The 25,159-nt window shown below is 33.5% G+C and overlaps 1 protein-coding gene and 1 non-coding gene across 5 annotated transcripts in view; one reads left to right on the top strand and one right to left on the bottom strand.

Moving 5' to 3' along the window:
- TOM1L2 (target of myb1 like 2 membrane trafficking protein) overlaps nucleotides 1–25,159 on the top strand; it is a 167,064-nt gene that overhangs the window by 5,083 nt on the left and 136,822 nt on the right. The gene's annotated exons all lie outside the window — the stretch shown is intronic.
- LOC141552293 (U6 spliceosomal RNA) lies at nucleotides 4,123–4,226 on the bottom strand. Its single transcript, XR_012485099.1, has one exon. It is a non-coding gene; the product is annotated as a U6 spliceosomal RNA (small nuclear RNA).

Consider the following 25,159-nt stretch of genomic DNA (forward strand, 5'->3'; position numbering starts at 1 on the left):
GATCTTGCAGAATGTAAGATTTTAGTTGATACTTAAAAAAAGATTGGAGGCATTGATGAGTAAAGAGAACTTTCCAGACAGTGAAAAAGCATCAAGTAAGGGAGGGGAAGTAGTTTGTTTAAGAAACAAGGAGAGGCCAGTGAGTTATAGCTGCATCATAGAGTACATCTAGGGGAGTAAAATGTAAGAAGATTAGAAAGTGTGAAAGGCTTTAAAAGCCAGGCAGAGAATTTTATATTTGATCTTAGATCTTTATATAAGGATCTTAGATCCTTATCAATCCTTAGATTCATAAGGAACCACTGGAGTTTACTGAATAGGGAAGTGACATTGTGTGATTGTTTTGATCAGTTTAACACCTGATGGGTTGTGGCAAAGACACTAGCTAGAAGTTATTGAGATAGTCTAGGTGTGAGATGATGAAAGAATTGTGCTGTCATAGGAGAAATGAGTATAGGACAGATGTTAAAAAATATATTTTGAGGTAGTAAATGCAGTGTTTTTTTGTCCCAGACTAACACTTCCATGTCTACACTACATTATTTGCTTGTTAACAACAAAGGCTAGTTATTATTGTGAGGGAATTTTGCTTCTGGAGTGTAGTTTGGTAAGCTTTAGAGATTTCAAATATCAACATTTGTCAAATATTAAATTTACTTTTTCTGTCATGGAGACATGAATTCAGCAGGTTTCGAGTCCACAGATATTTATTGACTTCTGTGTACAAGCCACCCTCTATGGAAGGGTTCAGAAACAAATAAGACTTGATCTTAAAAAACTTTAAAAAGTAATTAGCTAACTGTCAGAACCCAGGATAAGGCATTTGTGTGTCACAGGTAAGGTTTCAAAATTCTACTGCTCTCTGTGTCTTCTGGAGACTTCAAGCTTGCATTGTAGCATGTGAAATTTTGACTCGTCACAAAATAAATGCTAATGCAGATGGAATGCAGAAGGTGGAATATTTTGGTAATAAAAATTTGTATATTTATGAATACACACATAAAAGGATATATTTGAAAAAAGTAAGTATCAAAAGAGGTAGAGGACTGGGCCTCAGTCAGAAAACACATAAGTTTAAACTCAGTTATCAATCAGCTATGTGACCCTAGGCAAGACACAGCTTCTCATTGCCTCAGTCCAATTTTCCAAGCTTGGTTATCAACCAATGTGCATTTATTAACTACCCATTATGTGCTAGCCTCTGAACATGGAAATATACAAATAAACAGTTCCTGCTGTCCCAGAGCTTATAAACTATAAAGCTAGAGGATATGAAGTCTTCAGATAAGTAAATACTGGATATAATATATATTGTGGAGGGTGGACCTAAAGCCAAGCAGCACCTTCTTCAGGTTTGATTTGGGAACTAAATGAAGCACCCATAAATCATTAAACAGTTAACAAGAGGAGATTTACTTTACCCTAACACTGAAAGGATATGCAAAAAGGAAATAATGACACTTAGCTTCTGTAAATTTTCTTTCCCTCCTTATATGCTCCTAATTAGCATGGAAAAGTCCTGGGATTCTGGGGGCCTTCAGAGAAGCTCCAGCTTGGAGGAGTCTCAACCCCATATGGGTGGAACTTAAATGCCTTTGGGAGAAGAGAGATAGATGTCAGTCAAGTCCCAGGGAGAATCTGTCTCATCACAAATACAAAGCAATTTGGGGGAGGAGACCCAAGCAACTGGGGGAATCAGGAAAGGTCTCTTAAAGGAGTTGGCAATTGAGATGCTCCTATAAAGAAGCCATGGTTCCAAGAAATTGAAGATAGAGTATTTCTGGCATGAGGACTAGCATATGCAAGAAACAGAGGTAGGAGATGGAATGACATATGGGGATCAGCTGGTTGATTAAAGTATAGAGTGTTTTAGAGGAATAATGTGTAAGTATGACTACTGGATAGTCTGGATAAATAGATTGTAGTCATAGTGTAAAGAATTTTAAATGCCAAATCAAACAATCTATATTTTATCTTAAAGGCAGTTGGGAGTTCTTGATGATTCTTGAGAATGGGAAAAACCAGCATTTTTGGAATATCAATTTGACAGTTATGTGGAGAATAGATTGTTAAGGAGAGGCACTGAATATAAAACCAGAAGATTGTTGTAATAATCCAGACTGCAGATGATGAAAGCCTGGCAAAGGTGGTTGTGATGTGAATAGAGAGAAAGATCAATGGGATCATGTTGTCTTTTCATTAGAATATCATAATTAATTTTTTCTTAAACTTTATTTTTTTAAATTTTCAATTGAATTTTATTTTTCCAAATACATATAGAAATATTTTCACATTAATTTTTGTATTCCAAATTTTTCTACCACCCTCCCCATGACAGAAAGCAATCTGATATAGGTTAAATATATTTCCATATTTATCATGTTGTGCAAGAAAAATCTGACCAAAAGAGAAAAAACCATGAGAAGAAAAAAACAAGCAAACAACAACCATGGTGAAAATACTATGCTTTGATCCATATTCATTTTCTATACAGAGTTCTCTCTGAGAATATGGATGGCATTTTCCATCCCAAGTTTATTGGAATTGCCTTGAATCACCGAATTATTGGAAAAAGCTAAGTCCATCACAGTTGATCATCAGCAAATCTTGTTACTGAGTACAATGTTCTCTTGGTTCTGCTCATCAGTTCATGTAAGTCTTTTTTGAAATCAACCTGCTGATTATTTCTTATAGAACAATAATCTTCCATTATATTCATCTACCATAAGTTAGTCTACTATTCCCCAATTGATGGGCATCCACACGATTTCTGGTGGTAGGAACTAGTTTTTGCTTTTCTTTGTATCCCCAACAATTTATCACAGTGCTTGGCGCTTGGTAAATTCTTAATAAATGCTTATTGATTATACTTGGTTAGTCAAAATTCCAAAAATAGTTTCAGTGAAGATGAGATGTTCATACCTTCCATAGGGAGATATCTTTAAATCCAAAACAGAAGCTTGAAGCATTAACCTTATTATAGGTTGTCTCAGCTATTCTTGGTCAAATCCCCTCCCCAGCTGTAAAAATGTATAGTTAATATTGTGTATCAGCTTTTTAGAAAAATGTGGGCAAAAAAATTTGATTATAGTAGCTATAATTAAGGAATTTATGCCGTCAGATTCAACCTTGATTTAATTTATTCTTTTAGTTTTTATCACTTCCATGTAATTCCTTATGGCAATGTCTTCTGCATCTGAACACCTCTTATGAGAATTAGATTAAAGCAGCCTACTTTCTTACACTCGCTGATATTTTTTTTCTTTATTCTACATAATAGAATACCTGTATATTCAGTGTTCTTTGGAGATATGTTGTTGGGTAAAAGAAGAGAGGGGAATTTAAACATATGCTAAGTTGTCTAACTGGCTAACTTGCTTTAAGCCATTACCAGCTGCTATTTTAATCATTAATGAAGGAAGCAGCCTTTGTAATGTGGGAGGTATATAAAAAAATCATGTTTGGGGTCTTGTTTTTATATTGAATTTAATGGAGAGAGATCTGTCTTTTTATCTTGGAGAGTTGGCCTTCAAATCTTTGGGAGCTTGGGACAAAGATGGCACAATATAAAAAAAACACTGTTGTGATCTTGAGGTTTAGATGGGAAGAAGAATGAGTTCTATTTTTCAACCAGTTGAGTTGTAGATGACTAAGGTATATTTGATTGGAGTTATTGGATTGCAGCTTAGGAGAAATGAAGGCTGCTCATGTAGATTTGGGTTTATCTACATAGAAATAACTATGAAGATAGTGTTAGGGCTTTTCATTTGTTTCTTTTTGTTTTTAAATCACATTAAATTTCACACATTTCTCTCCCACTCTCCTATATGTATCAGTCTTCCTTTTTAACAAAGACTTAAGAAGAAAAAAGAAAGAAAAATAGTACAACCAAGCCAACCAAACACCAATTGAGCCTGACAAGATAGGCAAGATTGTACACTCAGAATTCCCTATTTTGAAATGAAAATAGGGCCAAGTTTGGTCATTATTATTATATATGTTTCAGTTTTGTATTATTGATCTTTATGTTTTCATTGTTGTAGCTAAAAATAATTACATATATTGGATGTTTTTGTTCTGCTTACTTTGACAGTTTGTAGAGTTTTTTTTTCTTTTAAACTAAAAAATATGGAACCCTCCATGAATTTGTATGTCATCCTTACACAGAGGCCATGCTAATCTCTCTATCATTTCAGTTTTAGTATATGTGCTGCTGAAGTAAGTACTCATGCTTTTCTGAATTCTTCATATTTATTGTTTTGTGTTTTATTTTTAATTTATGGAATAAAACTAGCATCTCTGCAACATGGTATAATTAAAAAAATGATTGCACATAAAACTGTAAATTTATTATGTACAACTTGCTATGTCTTTTAAATATATAATAAATATATTATTTAAATTTCTTTTCATTGTTTCTTTTAGTGTGGTAACATTTTATTATGTTCTTATACCACTATTTTGTTTAGCTATTCCCCATTCAATAAACAACTACCTTGTTTTCAGTTCTACCATAAAAAGTGATATGCCCCATTGAGTTCTTGTGCAAATTTTCAAAGAAGAAATCATGTAGAGTATTGGAACATTATTAGTCAAAATAGAAAATGGCATCTGAGGATATTTGAAAGCTGAGCTTGCTACTGCTTCCAGATGGCACAGATAGCTTTCCCTCATAGTTCTTAAAAACCTTAGAGATCATTTAGTTCAGCCCATCTCCTAAGGAAATTTAAAAGTCTCAAAAACTAAATATTAGATAGTACCCAGAGTTTGAATTAGAACTTGGGCCTCCTGATTTCTAGTACAGTCCTTTTGTGACACATCTCATGTCATAATAATCTTGGAATTGTGGTGGTAAAGAGAGCAAGCAAAATTATAATTGAAATATCATAATCTTATAGTTTTGATATTTTTTGATGAAAGATAATTTTAATTTTTTAATGTTGGAAAGTGAATTTCCAAATTTGGCATGGGGAAAAAAACCAAACTTTTTTCCCCTTCTCATCTTATTGCCCAAGATCAAATTATAGAATAATACTTTCCCTTTTGAACTAGCAGTGTTCTCTTGGTATTAGTTCTGAGTGAAGTACTATGAGTTAAAATTTAGCTAGTTAGTGTTTAACTCACATAACTACAAGTTAGAATTTAATTTCTTTGGATTTCATATACTGAAAAAAAAAATTTGGTTGGTATGATCTTCTAGCTCTTTCCACTCAAAAATTCAATGATTCTGGAGTTTTAAGTCTTGGATCAGATCGGTTTTTCATTCCTACTTGGTTTAGAACCTCTTAGAACGTGTGTTCTTCCTATTTGTGGATCTAGATAATGTTTGAGTCAAGAAAAGCTTATGACTTAGAAATAATGTTGGTTCTCCTTTTCAAAGTCCTCATGATGGGACTGGGATCTAGCCCCCCACTTTTAGATGAGACTTGGAAATTGGAATGGCCTGATTGGATTGTTTTTACTTAAAAAATGACCACACACAATTCTTTAAATTCATCCATGAACTTTTAATTCTAAAATAAATGGATTTTATTCAATTGTTATCCTCTTTGATTTTTTGGTAGGACTTGACACTGTTGATTACCCCTTTTTCTTTTGTATTACTACTTCTCTTGGCTTCCATGACAGCCCTCCCCAGGTTCTTTACCTATCTCCTTTGTTTGCTTTACTGATTTATTTCCCTCCTCCCCACTAAATGAAAGTGTGACCTGTAATACTTTGTTCTAGAACTTCTTTCATTTTTTTTTTTTTTTTTTAACCATAGTGATCTTATCTACTCTCATAGGTTTAACTATCATCTTTATGCAGGTGATTCATAAATCAGTATATCTGGTCCAATTTTTTTCTCTAAGACTACTTTCATCAATTTTTAGAAATTTGCCCATACCTCTTCATGTTTTTCATATCTGTTGTTTCTTATAGGGCTGCTGCCCTATAATATTGCTTATTCCTCTACATTCACATACCACACATTGTTTAACCATCTCCAATCAGTAAGCATGACATCTTATTTAATCTTATCTAATTTCCTCCTCCCCCATTCCTCAACCCACCCAGAGGAATGTAAAATCCTTAAGAGCAGGGACTATCATTTTTAACTCTATCTTCTCAGCACAAATTAGGGATTTCATATATTTTTGAAGTGAATTGTTGGATATGTTAAGATCGTAAGATCTTATGGATATAGTATATGTTTACTCTCAACCCTTGTATTATGGATTGAATACTTGGTAAAAGAAAAAGAAAATCCTTATTACAGATATGCTTAGTCCATCAAAACAAATCCCCACATTGACCTTTTCCAAAAATGAGTGTCTCATTCTGCTGTTTAAATCCATTACCTCTCTAGCAGGAGGTAGATCTATATTTCATTTTTTAATTCTCTGGCCTTATGGCCAAAATATTTTAAAGTGTTTTTTTTCTATAATGTTGTTGTATATATTGTTCACTTATGCTCACTTAATTCTGCATCAGTTCATAAGGTTGTCCCAATTTCATCTGAAGGTTGCTGTTTCAACATTCACATTTCTAAGTGGAACAATGGATAGAATGTTGGACCTAGAGTCAAAAAGATATGACACAGACACATACTAGTTGTGTTATCCTGGGCAAATCATTTAACCTCTGTCTGCCTCAGTTATAAAATAGGGATAATTAGCACTTAAAGGATTTTTCTGAGGATCAAATGAGATCATATTTAATAAATATTTGTTCTTATCACATTCATGAGCATAATTTTTATAGTCATTTCCCAGTGGCTAAGCACCCCTATAATTTCCAGTTTGAGACTATTATAAAAAGAGCTACTATAAATATTTTTATATATATACATCTTTTCTCTCTCTCTCTTACTCACTCTGAAGCATAGGTCTAGTCATGGTACTGCTGAGTCAAATTTAGTAACTTTTGAGAGCATTTCCAGAATGGCTAGACCAATTCATAGTTCCATCAGTAGTGCAATAGTGTGCTTCTTTTTCTGTAGTCTCTCTAACACTTGTTATTTTCTTCTTTTGTTTTCTTTGGCAATCTGATGATGAAAGACAAAACCTCAGAGTTGCTTTAATTTGCATTTCTCTAATCATTAGTGATTTAGAGCATTTTTCGAAACATGATTGTTGATAACTTGGATTTCTTCCTTTGAAAACTAAATATCCATATTCTTGGACTATTTATCTGTTGAAGAATATGAAGTTTTGTTCTAAATTTTCCTAAATTGTGTTCCATTTTTTCCAGCAGTTTTTTTGTTAACTACTGAAGCCTTAACCCAGTCACTGGAAATCTTTGGGCTTACTGAATAGCGTGCTACTATGTACATTTGCATCTCTGTCTTTAACCAGTACTAAATGATTTTAGTGATATCTACTTTATAGTATGTTTAAGATCTGCTACTATAGACCTCCTTCCTCCCTGTTTTTTCATGATTACCCTAGAAATTCTTGTCTATGTATGTGTGTCTTCTTTTATTATAAAGTATATATTTTACATACTCTATATAGGAAGTGTGTATATATATATATATGTGTGTATATATATATACACATATATATACTATATACATATATATTCTATGTTTATAAAAATTTTATATCCTATATGTAGAAAGTATATATACTATATATTCTGTGTATAGAAAGTACATTATATATATATGTGTGTGTATATACTAATGTGTATACCTATGTACGTACTATATACATGCATGTGTATACAGATACATATATGTATATGTGTGGAGAGAGAGAGAAAGTATGTAAGAGTGTTGTCCAGGACAGTAAGACGTCTCTAAATATCTTTGATTAAACATGTCTGTCAACAAAAAATTATGAACATATGTTTTCAGTATGTATATGTTTACTTCCATATGAATTTCATTTTGTTTTTTATAGCGACATAAAATAATCCTTTGAAAATTTGGCATGGTACTAACTGAATTTAGATAGAATTGCCATTTTTTCATTGGTTTGATCTATCCCTGAAAAATTAATATTTTTCCAATTATTTGGGCCTACATTTCTGTAAAGAATATTCTGTAGTTGTGATTTATGTAGTTCCTGATGTATCTTTGAATATAGATTCTCAGGTATTTGATATATTCTGTATGTCCTGATATATTCTATAGTTATTTTAAATCTTTGCACGGTAGGCATTGAATAAGTATTTGTTGATTGGTTGAATGAATCAGTCTATGAATCCTATCTGTAATCCTGTTAGAGACTAAGAGGTCTTCACATGGTAGGCATTTGATGGTATTCCTACTCCTTCACATGGTATTCTGTATGCAGTAAGCACTAAATAAATGTTAATATTTGTTCCTTTAATAAAGTACGCACCAAAGAGCTTCATAATTATATAAAATAACTTCAGAAATCTTGTAAATGGACAATTACTGTTTTATGTGCTCCGTAAGGTTATAATAAGACTTTGCATAATTTAGGGTATGTTGTTAAACATTCACATCACATTAAGTGCTACTCATAACATATATTTATTATTTATGGGTGAAGAAGGATAGAGCATCAATTTATAAGTCATTTACAGCATGTACATAGCATATTGGCAAAGTACTTGATCATTTTGCTACTCATTAATGTTATGAAATAGTAGCCCCATTTAATAGGTTTGTATAAAGTTGTGAAACAGAGGAAACCAAATCATTTTTACTTAGTAGAAAAATTGACATTAACTCCTCTGACACAGCATCATCTTGCTTCTTATTAAAGTCTGTTACATAAGCAAAGGATATTTAGTTAATTAGCAGGCGCGCACACGGCACTGTGCTAACTGCTGGAAATAAAATGAAAAGCAGAAAATTTTTACAAATTCTACTTTCAAGGAATTCACAGTTTAATGGGGGAGACAGCATATAAATCACTTCTTTCAAAAAAAAAGATATATAAAAATTAGATTAGACATAGTCTTAGAGGAATAGCCAATGAAAATGTCTCAAAGGGACCAGTATTACCAGTTTACATAGTATGTGGACAAAGTTAGTTGTAAAAAGTCTGGAAAAGTAGGAAGAGGTCAGGTTATGAAGAGCTTTAAAAGTCAGAGATTTTTCTATTTAATCCTGGAGGTGATAGGGAACCCCTATATCAGGGAGCAGGGAATGGAGGGGTGGTGATATCATCAGACATAGGTTTCAGGAAGATCAATTTGATAGCTGAGTAGAGGATAGATTCAGAGTAAAGGCAAATCTCTCTCTCTCTCTCTCTCTCTCTCTCTCTCTCTCACACACACACACACACACACACACACACACACACACACACACTGTAGAATATCTTCATCTTCAGTTGAAAGTCAGTTTACTTCCCTTTGTAACAATAGGGAATGTGTTGGATGCTGAATATGAGCAAGGTATTTTTTGTTTGTTTTTTGCTGAGGCAAATGGGGTTAAATGACTTGCCCAGTATCACACAGCTAGGAAGTGTTAAGTGTCTGAGGTCGAATTTGAACTCAGATCCTTCTGACTTCAGAGCAATGCTCTATCTACTACTACTACTACTACTACTACACTACTGTTGCCCCTATATATTTCTTTCTGTTAACTTGAGTCTTCTCAATACTTGAAACAAAATTTTGCCATAATTTGCTCCTACCTAATCTGATCACCATACTCATCCTTTCCCTTGGGGCCATTTTCTTGGCCAACCTACCTGTCAGAATATCCATGTTAAAGGTCATCTGGTCCAGCCTCCTGTCCCTAAACAGAACTGTACCTAAATAACCCAAATATTTAAAGGAGGGAAGAACCAAATCTTGGATCCCCTGAAAAATTTGTGTCAGCCACATGCTACTGTCATCTGTTTCTCTTTGGTTTCTGTTATCATGCCTTGCATGCAAATAGTTTATCATTTGCCCACCTTCTTTGAAACTCCAGCAAGTTTGTTTGTTTGTTTTCTATTCCAGCTTTTCCTCCAAGGAAGATGGGGGATGGGACAGAGAAGAAACATTTATTGTTGTATTCTAAGTACCTTAGAAATATTATCTCATTTGATCAAGACTTTCATGTTGCACCTTTTCTGAAATATTCCTGATACCCTTCTATATCTGCCAAATCCCTTCACTGCTCTAGATATTTCCTGAAACATAAATTGTCTATATTGTTCATTTGGTTCTTCTGATAAATTGTTACTTCTTTTTGTGTATATGCCCTGATATTTCAGCTAAAAGTTCTTTTGAGGCTCTGTCTCCTCTTCTCTCTTCTCTGTCTCCTACTTAAAACATTGGTCCCTGAATGTGGAAGTCCTTCAGTAAATGCTAGATGTTGATAATATTTTAAAATTTAATACTCTACCCTATGTTTTTGTCCTCATATCTTTTATATCCAGCATAACCTATTGATAAATCAGACACAAAATCTAAAATTCCCACTCTCCATAACCTTGGCAAATAGACCAAAGTCTACCTACAATGGGAACTTTGCTGACGTAGAGGACTCGGTTTCCTCATATGTAAAATGAAGGAATTGATCTATATGCCCTTAATGGATCTTTTTAGCCTGAACCTCTGATAGGGTAGAGACTCACTGTATATTTGATTGTAAAAGCAACAATCCTGTGTTCAAGGTGTATTTTTTTTTTTTTGGAGTGTCTCACAGGAATTCAATAAATATTTTTACTTATTTTTTTGTTTTTTACATCATTTCCATTTTCTAATATATTTTTTCCCTTTCCTTGCTCAGTAAAGCCATCCTGATAGAGAGAGGAATCAGAAAGGTGGTAGTAGAAATAATTTTGTGGGATTTTTTTTCATTCAATTAAATAGTCAATTTGGTGACAAACTAATGAAGTTTTATGATATTTATCTAGGATTTATACTGTTATTATGTACCAGATATCTTTTTTGGGAAAGTACATGTTAATCTTTTAAAAATGAATATAAAACATGACTAGTTTGCTATTTGATCTCAACAGTTACCATCCTCAAGGCCACCTTTTCTAGTGTGCTTTCTATAGCTCCCAAGTTGGGGTGCCAAAATATACCATCTGGACTAGCTCTCTGGAGGATCTCAGGACCTGAGTCCTTGGTCTTTATGGAGGAGGCAGGAGATTCACGAGGATGGTCAGAAAAGTAGTCTATTTATTCCAAATTCTCTCACCTTTATATACCTTAATACCCTTACATAACTAAAGCAACACTGTTCATGTGCTAACTATATACTGCTCATGTGGGACCACATAAAAATTTGCTATGTAGTTTGCCACCTGGTATCACACTGCTTCAATCACAACACAGGTTGTCACCGCCCCCTGACTTTTCAGGAAGGCTGAGAGTCCTCAGGGGAATTAGGGAGCCAAACCAGATATTGTCAGCGCGTTCCCCCAGGGCTAAAGGGTCTTGTACCTTACCCAGAGCTCCCCCACTATCTGTGGCCCTCTGCAACTGTTCTGTAAGTAGTATTTTTAAAATTTAACATTCTTTACTGTTCTTCAGAACAAATTATATTTTGTATGGGTAATTTTTTTCAGGCTTGTACTTTTCTTTAAATAATATAAAGCAGTTCTACCCTGGTAAAGGCACATAATGCAGTGGATACAAAACTGACCTTGGAGCCAACAAGAACTGGGTTCATATTTTGCCTATCTTATGTTCATATATTTCATAAATTCTGATTTATGATCCTGAGCAATTCTTTTAACTTGTTAGTGCCCTAGGGATTTCTCTAGTTGTAAAGAAGGTTCCTATGGCCATTGTAGAGGAAATTTCCACATGTGGGAGGTACACAGATACAGTCACTATGTCTATCTTAAATTAAATCTAGAAGACTTTGATTTGCTTGTGTAGCAAAATATTATAACCTCTAAGATTGACAACTATCAAAATTTAACATTTCTTCATTTAGCAAAAATTATAGTTATATAAAATGTTATATACACACACACAATAGCATAAAATGTTAAATGTTATAAAATTACATTTGATCTCCCCATCCTCTACTCCTTTTTACTACTATATTTTCTTTTTTTTTCTGTATTTTGCTGGTTGAGAGAAAATCTTCATGAAATATGAAGGTATTGTTCTTGGAAAAATATAAGTGATTAAGAATTAAAGGATTATCATTACTGAAAACTTTAACTGAATAATTAGTGCCATTTAATGTTAGTTTCCTAATCAATCATGGAACAAGTTTTCTTGTTCATATAAGTTTATTTTGATACAAAAATATCAGAATAGCAAGTTCCTATTTTGATATTATTTTCTATCTATTGGTTATAAGATTTCTAAGAAAACATTTTTTAATGTGTGCTAAGTTTTGTGTGTGTGTGTGTGTGTGTGTGTGTGTGTATGTGCATGTTCACAGTGCTCACATGCATAATTGTGCTGGATAACTTACTTCATTTTAATCTGCTTTTTTCCAGTTTTTATCCTTTCTGTTCCTAGAGTCAAGTTGTCTCATGGCAAGTAGCTATATAAAATAGTCTTTAAAATAAAAGCTAAAGACTTCTCCATTACCTTTTAACCAGGTTCTGTTTTAAATCAACCTTTTGGTATTTGAAAAGGTCAGCAGAGCTATTTTTGTGCTCCTGTCTCTAATTAATGGGCACTCATAAATTTCTACTGGCAACAGACAATGAAGGGTGATCTTATAGTAGTGGAAAGCATCTGTTGTAATGTCAGAAGCAAGGTATTGGGAATTGCTGATGCAGCAGCCTATGAAAAATGTACGAAGAGATGAGATCCTATAGCACCAACCTAATGATAAAACTTACCCATTTCCATTCATACAGACATCTCTGGGAACATTTATTCTACTTGCTAAGATTTGTCATTTCAAAATTAACATGAGATGGAAAAGAGATTCTTACTTGGGAGAGCTTTGTTCTGTTTGTTGTCTCCTGTTACTCTACTAGGAGGTTTCCTTGGGTCTTCATTAACCCAAATGTTTGTGTTTAGTTTTTCACCTTCCTCATAGGAAATATTTTATCCCTAAATTAAATAAAAATTGTTGTATTGGCTCTTGGATTTTAGCAAGAAAAGCAATTGCCATTTTACGCTGGGGAGAGTAAACTTGAATATTTGAATCTGTAATTCAACTAAGAACAGATGGTCTTCTTTAGTTCATCTTGTGACCTTTCTTTGCCTGTAAAGAGTCTGATCTCACTAATCATAAATATTCTTTAAGTTTGTACTCACAGAGGTTACAGAAGAGTCAATCTGTCATTATCATTTCACATTTGCCTAGAGCTTTTGACCTAAGAATTTTACAGCAAGTTTTATCTACCAAATTAGCCCTCCACAGACTTATGAGGGAACTATTATTATTCATATTTTATAGATATAATGAAGGGAGATACCAAGGGGCTGGCTGACCCATGCAGTCTGGAGACTTCTGATCAAGTGATATTAAGCAATACATGATCCCTCAAACATACCATGTTCATGCTTCACCTTCATTGCCTGCTCCTTTGCCATAAATCCCTTCATCAGTCATATTTGACTTATTCTTCAAGGCCCAACTTAGTATGTATCTCCTTCTTGAAATATTCCTTGGACCTTGTCCATGAGTGTTCAAACTTTTTTTATTGTGTCATGCCATAATAATTTCTAAAAGGTAATACAAATGAAGATTTCTGTAGTAGGATTATATTTGTTAAGTATATATATACACACACACACACATATACACATACATATATACATATATATACATATGTATATATATATAGCATATAACTATAGCATGTATATTTATTAGCAAATTTTATATATAGCATATAACTGTAGTATATAAATTCACAAATTATATACATGTATAAATATTATAACATACATATTGTAGAAGTACAGAAAAATAAACATTTAAAGATAAAATAAATTACTTTGAAAATTGTATTTAAAAGTACAAAGATCTTTTTGTGCTTGCTAAAATTAAAATTAGAATTTTTAGTGAGTACAATGTGATTGAATGTACTTCATTTTTCTTTCAATTGTGGTTTAAGTATTTTGTGATATAACAATATAAAGGACAGGTTTGGTTCTTTTAAGTTCGTTTTATTTTTATATTTGGTTTTAATGGCTATCATAGCTGAAAAAGATATTTTACTAAGATACACAGTTAATTTTTGGTTGTGCTTAGTAAATTAATAATTCTTATTAATTAATTCTAAATTAATAATAAATTAATACTTCATTTCAATCCCATTCCTTAATTATGAAAAGATTGTTATTGGAATTTGGCTTGGAATTTCTTTCTTCCCTAATGTCAGTCAATTATTCTTAAAAAAACTAATTGCAAGATTATTTTCAACAAATGGTTTCAAAACTTTATGAAACTCATTGTTTGGGAAATTTTTAAATAGATTGGAAAATTCTATTTTCAGATTTTTTAGTTGTATAGATATGAATGTTTTCATAAATGACACATCAAAGCAACAAAAACTTAATTTTTAAATGTTTTACTCCTGATGGCTTTAGACTTATCATTAGGTAGTATTTCAATTTATAATTAGGCTGAGATTCCTCATTAGTGGTAGTAAATATCTGTATTTCAAAAGTCTTTATATTTTTAATTTTAGGGACTTCTTTTTTTATTATAACTTTTTATTGACAGAACATGTGCACGAGTAATTTTTTACATTATCCTTTGTACTCACTTTTGTTCCAACTTTTCCCTTCCCCCCTTCCATCCCCTCCCCTGGATAGCAGACAGTTTAATACATGTTAAACATGTTAAAGTATATCCTAGATACAATATATGTGTGCAAAAATGTACAGTTCTCTTGTTGCACAAGAAGAATTGGATTCAGAAGGTAAAAATAACCTGAGAAGAAAAACAAAAAATGCACACAGTTCACACTCATGGGGACTAACTTCATTAATCATTTTTTTTTTCTGATAATGTGGTTGATGAAAAGTTCATACTTGAAATAGTTGTCAGTTTTCAAACATTTTCATATTGTTCACATATGCTTAAATTAAAAGTGTAGCAGGAGTTGAAACATTATATGGAAATGGGCTTATAGGACTATCCTAAGATGAGTATGTATTAGTATGTCAGAAACTTTTGAGGATTCCAAGTATTTATATAACTCATGCTTTAATAAGAAAGCAATTCCCTCATTTAACACTGAATGGGAAAACTCAGTGTATCTTTAAAAGGGAAGGATCTATTGCCGTCTATTTCCTTTATTTCCTTGCCCATACATTTTGTCAGAATTATTGTAGTATCTTCTTAGAGGGGCAAGAGGGAGAGGATGGGTGCCTACTCTTTCTGAAAAAATGGTTAACTTGAGCACTTGTGGGCTTAAGCAAACTTGAGCTTGGTCTTTACAAATCCCTTGACTGCCTCTTCTCTTTTATTTCCCAAGCATATGTGATAATCTTGGAGGCAATCTTTTTTTTTTTCCTGGTTAATTAATTTATTTTTAATACACATTACTTTATGAATCATGTTGGGAAAGAAAAATCAGAGCAAAAGGAAAAAAACTATGGGAGAGATTAAAAAATAGGAAAAAAAAGTGAATATATATGTGTTGATTTACATTCAGTCTCTTTAGTTCTTTTTCTAGATGCAGATGGCATTTTCTGTGCAAAGACTATTGGGATTGCTTGGATGAGAAAAGCCCAAGTCTTTCATAGTTAATCATCTCACATTCTTGCTGTTGTGTACTATGTATTCATGATTCTGCTTGTTTTGCTCAGCATCAGTTCATCTAAATCTTTCCAGGCCTTTTCTAAAATCAGCTTGTTCATCAATTTTATAGAATAATAATATTCCATTATCTTCATATACCACAACTTGTTCAACCATTTCCCGATTGATGGGCATCTACTCATTTTCCAATTCTTTGCTACCACAAAAGGAGATGCTACAAACATTTTTGTACATGTGGGTCCTTTTCCCTCTTTTAAGATTTCCTTAGGATACAGACCCCATAATGGCACTGCTGGGTCAAAGGATATGCACAGTTTTATAGTTCCAAATTGCTCATTGGAGGCAAAATTATAAATTTGAGAAATTGGAAAGCCTTAGTCTCTTGATCATTGCAGACTGGAATTAAGGGAAGTTAAATCAGAGAGCATGACTGCTAACAAGGGAGAAGAGTTTGACTCCCAGCCCAGCTTCTTAGAAGGTATGGAGGGGGTTGTTTCAGTAGAGCAATGCCAAGGTAAAATATGAAATGTCATGTTTTAATGCCTCAGCCTCCTAGGATAAAATAACGGAAGTTATGTTACTGTAAGTTGCTTTTTCCTGATGTAAGCTTGAAAGAATTCTTTGTGTTTAATATTTCCTTTGTGTAGAGGAAATAAATAGCTGTCCTTTACCTGATTCAATTCAGTGAATTTCTTTTCACTACTGTCTTCTTTGAGGAGACCCTACATATAAACTTTAAATAATTTTTCCTGTTACTTCTACCTAGAGGAATAAAGAGCGACCAAGTATGAGAAAATGAATTTAATTCCTCTCATGAGAGTTCAGCTCCCCAAGAACTGAACCTAGTCACTGAGTGAATGTACAGAAACAAAAACAAAAGTGAGAGGGTACGACACCCTTGGGCCTAGCAGAAGTTTGTATTGTTAGATCTTCTATGTGAGGTTTCTTTGTAGAAACCTTTATAAAGCACTTGTTCATTTTGTGAGACATAGTTTGATTAAAATTAAATACTATAAATAAGTCCATCTACTTGGGAATGTTTAAATGAAATACATATCATGCTGAAAGTAAACAAATGATTAAGGAATCACTGACAGTCCTTTAGCTTGTAGAATTACCACTTTTTACCAAAGTTACATCTCATAGCATGTGTGACATAGTCATCTGATGTATAGGCTGAATGAGTGTGTTGGTTGCAATCTGCATTTTAAACACAGTACTAGTAAAACTTAAAGTACAGAAATATATTAAATTCAACAGAGAAACAGATTAGTGACAGCAAGGAGGAGAGGAAGATATAAGAAAAAGGGTAGTCAGGAAGAACAGACTTCAATTATATTCTTTCTCTTCCTTTGTAAAAAAAGCAAAGAGGAGGAGGAGGAAGGATTACATTGAAGGTAAATATACAATGAAAAGTTATGATATTTAAAATTAATGGGATGGGATCATTGATAAAAGAAGATAGACTGGATTGATAAGTAGAATGCAGTAATATATTGTTTATAGGAAACATACTTACATGGAATTAAAATGAAAGATTGAAGCAGGATTTTTCGTGGTTTAGACCAAATTTTAAAAGCAAAGCAAATTATGCCCAAAAAGTTATCAAACTGTGCATACCCTTTGATCCAGCAGTGCTACTACTGGGCTTTTATCCCAAAGAAATACTAAAGACCGGAAAGGGACCTGACTTGTACGTGCCAAAATGTTTGTGGCAGCCCTTTTTGTAGTGGCTAGAAACTGGAAAATGAATGGATGCCCATCAATTGGAGAATGGTTGGGTAAATTATGGTATATGAATGTTATGGAATATTATTGTTCTGTAATAAATGACCAGCAGGATGAATACAGAGAGGCTTGGAGAGACTTACATCAACTGATGCTGAATGAAATGAGCAGAACCAGGAGATCATTATACACTTCAACAACAATACTATATGAGGATGTATTCTGATGGAAGTGGATATCTTCAACAAAGAGAAGATTTAATTCAGTTCCCAATTGATCAATGATGGACAGAATCAGCTACATCCAGAGAAGGAATACTGGGAAATGAGTGTAAACTGTTTGCATTTTTGTTTTTCGTCCCAGGTTATCTTTACCTTCTGAATCCAGTTCTCCCTGTGCAACAAGAGAACTGTTCAGTTCTGCGCACATATATTGTATCTAGGATATACTATAACATATTTAACATGTATGGGACTGCCTGCCATCTAGGGGAGGAGGTGGAGGGAAGGAGGGGAAAATTCAAAACAGAAGTGAGTACAATGTTGTTGTTGTAAAATGTTGTAAAAAATTACCCATGCATATGTACTGTCAAAAAAAAAGTTATAATTATAAAATTAATTTTAAAATAAATAAATAAATTTAATTACTGCAAAACAAACTTAAAAAAACTTAGAAATTAAAAAAAAAATTTTAAATCCTGATGATGTCATTAACAGGTTTTCTTAATATTCAACAATGGTTCATATCAGTCAATCTGCAATTTACAAGTATTTATTAAATACTTACTGTGTGACAGAATCTGAGCTAGATACAGGACATACAAAACAATCCTTACAAGCAAGGATACTGATTCAAACTGATGCTGATTCTGTCTAATGGGAAAGATAATAGAGATAAATAACTACATATAGAAGTATATGAATTAAATATAAAGGAAAAAAAAAAGCCTAATTTGAGGAGGATGCCAGCAATTAGGACAGTTAGGAAAGACTTGATGTTAAAAATGGTTTTTGAGTTGTGTCTTAAAAGAAGCAAAGATTATGTCATAATTTCAAAATTAATTGAAAAAATAAATAGAATATAAGAACTCATTATGTTTTTTTGTTGATTTTTTTTAAAGTATTTAATTTGGTAGAAAAACACTTTCTTACAACTAGATACCTTCTATCTGTACATCAGGATCTTTCAGAATTCTTTGTAAGACATGATACAAATAACCCTTTTCAACAACTCTTTAATAATAAATATCATAAATATTATACATATCAATAAATACAACAAAGAAAGATATTTGATTGTCAAAACTAATTTTTTTCATCATGATGAAGAAGTTCCAGAGCAAAGTCAAAGTTAAGGAGAAATTCCCTTTTGTTGATGATGTCTTTTAGGTATCCCTATTTGCTGATAGCATTATGTTATTTGGATCAAGCCCTAGAGTATTGCAAAGCAAGAAAGGGATTTTCTTTTCTTGCCAGAAAACACTTATTAGAAGCAATATTCCCCCCACAAAAAAAAAGGAAGAAAAGAATTAGTCATTGAAACATTTTTTGAAATACAAGAAATAACAGCATGAAGATGCAAGATTGATGATAAAATGCAAGAATTTCCGAAGGAGACATAGATAATCAGAAAAGTGTTGGAACTACAATAATATAATTGAAATATACCTTTTAAAAGGTGTACATAGTAGATAATGAGGTTGGGGATAGTGATTCCTACTTTGAAATAAAAGTGACAGATTCACAATGGCCATTCTCTTTGTCAAAAAATAGATTTATTTAGGGGAAGAAATTACAGACAAAATAAGAGGAAAAATAGACACCAGGAGTAGCAAATATAAAATAGATATGGGAAAGCAATAGGGTTACCAATGAAAAAAATTTGGAAGAATCCATTAAAGGAATATGCTATGAGGCCTAAGCACTCCATTGACTGGCAGGTTAGATACAGAGTTCTTATCTTTATTTCTCAGGATTCTGGAGAAAGACATTAATGAGAAGGCGCTCTGAGGAAGAGAGAATAGCTCATAGTAAGTAGGGTTAGTCCTGGAAAGAACTTATGTTAAAGATCATCATGAGCATATCTTTTATAGGGAAAATCCATCGGTGGGGATTTCTCAGGGAAATGTGGGAAAACAAAACCAGATGCATCTAAAGATATAATCTGCCCTTTTGTAGTGTCAAGGAACTGGAAACTGAGTGGATGCCCATCAGTTGGGGAATAATTGAATAAATAATAGTATGTGAATGTCATAGAATATTATTGTTCTGTCAGAAACAATCAGCAGGATGATCAGAAAAGTCTGGAGAAACTTATATGAATTGATGTTAAGTGAAGTGAGCAGAACCAAGAGAATATTGTACCTAGCAACAAGATTATGTGATGATTGACTGTGATGGATGGGGTTCTTTTCAGCAATGAGGTGATTCAGGCTAATTCCAATAATCTTGTGAAGGAGAGAGCCATCTGTATCCAGAAAGAGGAAGGACTGAATGTGGACCACAACATGGAATTTTCAATTTTTTTGTTGCTATTTGCTTGCTTTTTGTTTTCTTTCTCCTTTTTTCTTTTTGATTTTGATTTTACTTGTGCAGCATGATAAATGTGGAAATATGTGTAGAAGAATTGCACGTTTTAACATATTTTTGGACTATTTGCTACCAAGGGAGAGAGAGAAATTTGGAGCACAAGATTTTGCAAAGGTGAATATTGAAAACTGTTTTTTCACAAAGCTATTATTTAAAAAATGTTTAACATGAAAAAAGTAAAGATATGCTAATCAATATCTCATAATTTATTTAAAGATGCACAGAGGTTGGGGGATAGATAATGGAGGTTAATAAAGAGTTCCATCCTCATAGTCACTCTATACAAAAAGAAAAAGTCTGAGAATTGGTTTATATCTGATAATAGCCATATAGACTTCTTCCTGACAGGGGTAGGAGTAGAGATTCATGGTTTCATATGGAGTTCTCTTTTTCTTGTCTTTTTTATATGGGGAAATATTCATGATGGGAAGGGAATTTAGCATTTAAGCATTTGTATAGTGCTGACTATGTGCCAGATACTATTATTAAGCATTTTTTTTACTAATGTCATCTCGCTTGAATTTCACAGCAATCCTGTGAAATAGGTACTGTTTACTATTCCCATTTTTATAGTGGAGGGAATCTGAGGCAGAGGTTGAATGACTTGGCCAAGGAATCACTCAGCTAGTGACTATCTAAAAGTTAGATCTGAAACTCAGGTCTTCCTGATTTCAGCCCCAGTGCTCTCTCTCTATCCATTGTCCACCAGCTACCTCTGTTTGAGGATGTCTGGAAAAGTTTCATAATTAAAAAAAAATTATATCTAAAAAAATTGTATAAAGAATAATGGGGGAATTTTTTTAAAAAATTGAAAAACCCAATAAATATACATGTTCTTTGAGCCAGTATTTTCCATTATTAGAATAAGAGCAGTTTTCTAAGGCCCTGCCTTTTCATAGAAGAGGATAGTTTTTTTCCTTTAAAAGGAGAATAAAAGTTCAGTCTGTTTGTTAAATAACTATATGACTTTCTGAATTTGAAATAAAAGCCATAGCAGGCCTTTTTAATTGGCAGATCAATATAATCAACATCAGCACAGGGAAACTTCATAATATAGATTAAATCCTGTGTCCTTACTGAGTATCCCTTCCCTCTTCTCAGTATCCTTTCTGTGGGTCTGGCTAAGTATACCTGCTTTTTTTAGCCTTCTGTGAATGTCTCTAATCTGAGACTTGCCTGAGTTAGCCCTAGTATACTATATTTGGCAGTAGTTATCATTATCAGATCATAATACATAATCAAAAAACTTCACGGCTGTTAAAATGGGATCATTTAAAGACCTTATGTCTAAAATATATAGAGAATTGACTCAGATTTGTAAGAATTTAAGCCATTCTCTAATTGATAAATGGTCAAAAGCTATAAACACAATTTTCAGATGAAATTAAAAACATTTATAGTCATATGAAAAGGTGCTCTAAATTACTACTGATCAGAGAAATGCAAATTAAGATAACTCTGAGGTACCACTACACACTTCTCAGATTGGCTAAGATGACAGGAAAAGATAATGACTAATGTGGGAAAACTGGGACACTAATACATTGTTGGTGGAGTTATGAAACTGACTCAATCATTCTGGAGAGCAATTTGGAACTATGCCCAAAGGACTATCAAACTGTGCATGCCCTTTGATCTAGCAGTGCTACTACTTATCTCCCAAAGAAATACTAAAGAGGGGAAAGGGAGCTGTGTGTGCCAAAATGTTTGTAGCAGTTCTTTTCGTAGTGGCTAGAAACTGGTAGATGAATGGATGTCCATCAATTGGAGAATGGTTGGGTAAATCATGGTATATGAAAGTTATGGAATATTATTGCTCTGTAAGAAATGACCAGTAGGATGAATTCAGAAAGGCTTGGAGAGACTTGCCTGAACTGATGCTGAGTGAAATGAATAGAAACCAGAAGATCCACTGTTACACTTCAACAATACTGTATGAAGATGTATTCTGATGGAAAGTGGATATCTTCAACATAAGGAAGATCCAACTCAATTCCAGCTGATCAATGATGGACAGAAACAACTACACCCAGAGAAGGAAACACTGGGAATTGAATGTAAAAATATTAGCACTACTGTCCTCTCTACCTAGGTTACTTATACCTTCGGAAAACCAATACTTAACATGCAACAAGAAAATTGGATTTTACACACATATATTGTATCTAGGTTATTACTGTAAACACATGTAAAAATGTATGGGGATTGCCCTGTCCATCTAGGGAAGGGGAGTAGAGGGAGGGAGGGGGAAAATCTGGAAAAATGAATACAAGGGATAATGTTATAAAAAAATTACTCATGCATATATACTGTCAAAAATTATAATTATAAAATTAGTAAATAAATAAAAAAAAAGAAAAGAAAAGCTTTAATAATAAAAGAAAAAGGAAAAAAGAAAAATAAAGTGGGATCATTATTTTTTCCTTTGTTCTCAAAGACTACCAGGACTTCAGGGAGGTGATATCTTGATCAGCAAGTGAATTGGATTTAATTGAGGAAGGAGTGCAAGGTTCCCAGACTTACTTTTTCCTCCTGAGCCATATCCATCTAGTGGCTAGATATGGATCAGGAAAACCAGGCTAAGAAATTTTGGCCTTTTAAGCTAAGGTCTTTAATTGGTTTCATTTTGACTGAGGCAATTCCCCATCTGTGATTAAGGCCAGATAAGAAATGAGATAGAGAAAGCTGCCTCAAAAGCTAATTCTAAGGGTTCTATATTGCAGAAGAGATAACTTATAAAGTACTTTGAAACCACTAAAAAACAACAAAAACTTATAACCACAAATTTAATTCTAAAGAGGTTGTCATGCTGATATTTTGGGAGGATCTCTTCTGGGTCAATTTACAAAGTCACAAACAAATTCACTGGGTTTCAGTTTAAGCTAGAATCTTCTAGAGTACTCTCATTGTCAGGGGAATATTGTTGTCAGCTCTAGGGCCTAATCTCTAAATTCCTATTCTATAACCTAGCCAGACTCCACTTTCCTGGTGAATTGCTTGCTACCTAAAGCTAATTCTTGTTGGCCAATCGGTCAGAGTGAGTCAGAGTGACTTGGGGTTAAGGCATGGTCTATAAAAAAAGAAATCTAGCCTATAAACTCCAAGGCATCTTGCTAGGTTTCAGTGGTCATAATGTATATTCCTTTGGGCAGAGCACAATAGTTAAGGGTAAGATTCCCTATGTCTACAGAAGGAGAGGGGGAGGAGAGATACAGAGTAAGGAGAGAAAGGGTAGGGCAGAGAGGCTCTAGTTACCGATTAAATAGTCTCCTTAGAGCAATGGGAGATGTTTTAGTGTAAATGACCTTAGCTAGAAGCATTACCTCAAATATCAAAAGCACAGAGACCATCAGGAGTTTACCTTCTTTTCCAGTGCCTTTACTCCACTTTATAGAGAGAAGGGAAGGGAAGAAGAAAAAAAGAAAAAAGAGGGGGGGAAAAAGAGCCGAGGAAAGAAAAGGTGCTGTATTGCTCAACTGGCCAATTCCAGTTAGGTCCCCAGGAGGGCAAATCCTACTCCTATTCCTACTCACAGAGTATATCCACATAGGATATCATACCCTTACCTGTAGATGCTTTTAATTTTTTTTTTTTTTTTTTTTTTTTTTTAGTTTCTAAATTCTCCCAAGTTTACACTAGGACTGTACCTTAAACCCAGTCACACGGATTCTTTAGCATTATTTGAGACCAGCTTGGCTCAGAGTGAATGTAAATAGCAATCAATTCAGTTTGGGCCAGAAACCCTAGGAGTCTTCCCTTCCTAGATTGGTTTTTTTTTTTTGGGGGGGGGGGGAGGGACTAGATAAAATCTGTCCTCAGACACTTAGCACTTCCTAACTTTGTGACCCTGGGCAACTCACTTAACTCCAGTTGCCTAAGGGGAAAAAAAGAATTAGCTTTTTACTTGAGTTTTGTAGTGTTAGAGTAAGCTAGAAAATGTTAGGAGTCTGAGGTTGGATTTGAACTCAAGTCTTCTTGTCTTCAGGGCAGGTATTCTATCCACTGCCCCATCTTGCTGCCCCCTTAAGTGACTTCTTAAAATTTATAGTATTCATGTCCTATTCACATAATGAATTAACCATCGAGTACTGATAAATATTAAATATAGTGTCCTGAGACATTGACCATTTACTGCTATGCATTCATAATATTGAAATATTCATATCTCAACTCATAGATTATAATATGATTTGCATGAGTCTATATAGACTTTGATAAGCAGTATTCTTATAAGAAAAGTTGGTCTTTGTCTTCAATTTTGGACTAAATAGACTTGAGATCTTTAAAAGGGGACCAAAGTCTCATTGTATTGTCAAAATATAAAATGGACTGCTAGTTGGGAAACTTGGATTCTAGTTATAGCATTTCTTCCTCTCTTCAACAGGGTCAAGATTTTTCATTATTTTTCATTTTTTCAATGTTTAGTCATACTCTATATAATTTTCCTCATTTTGGCTATTTCACTTCTATTACTTTGTTGTGACATCATAGACTAATTATATCTTTTATATTCATGCTCTCTATAGATAAAAATGTAGATATATATCACAATGAGGCTGAGTAAAGTCCTTGTTCTCATGAAGAGAGAATCTAGTAAGAAAAATAAGACATAATGATGAATATAACCATGGAGTAAATGAATATAATGAATATAACTATAGAATAAAGCAGAATGTTAAAGTCCTGAATAGAAGTACAAAATACTGAAGGAATATGAAGAGACATCACATTAAGCCGAAAGGAATCAGAAAGCTTTGTGAAGTGGCATTTGCTCTAATCTTTCAAAAATGGATAGGAATTAGGCAGAAAATGAGGAGTTTGGGCTACAGCAAAGGTGGGTGAAAGAAAAGAACGGGGGAAAGGCTGATATAGTAGGTTGGGAGCATATTATAGATGGCATGGATAGAAGGCCGGAAAATTTAGTGTTGGTTTTTTTTTTTAAATCTTGTAGGCTATATTATTTAAATTTTTTTTATCTTTACAGTTTTTGATAAAATGCCTAGTGACTTGGTGGACTGTTAGGTCATACTATTTATTGGCAAAAGGGTGCAGTTTCCCAAGGCTTTTGACTGTTGGGGATATATGTCCCTGATGAGGTATAACCAAATGAGGAGGTCTAGCTAAGGGATACCTAAATAAAATTAGGATTAATTGAGGCCTAGTGGCAGGTTTGGGGAACAGGGAGTCAAATAGAGCTCCCCTGCAACTCCTTTGGATTCAGCGCAAGGATACAAAGTTAAATGAG

Source organism: Sminthopsis crassicaudata, chromosome 1, assembly GCF_048593235.1.
Source record: "Sminthopsis crassicaudata isolate SCR6 chromosome 1, ASM4859323v1, whole genome shotgun sequence".
NCBI lineage: Eukaryota > Metazoa > Chordata > Mammalia > Dasyuromorphia > Dasyuridae > Sminthopsis > Sminthopsis crassicaudata.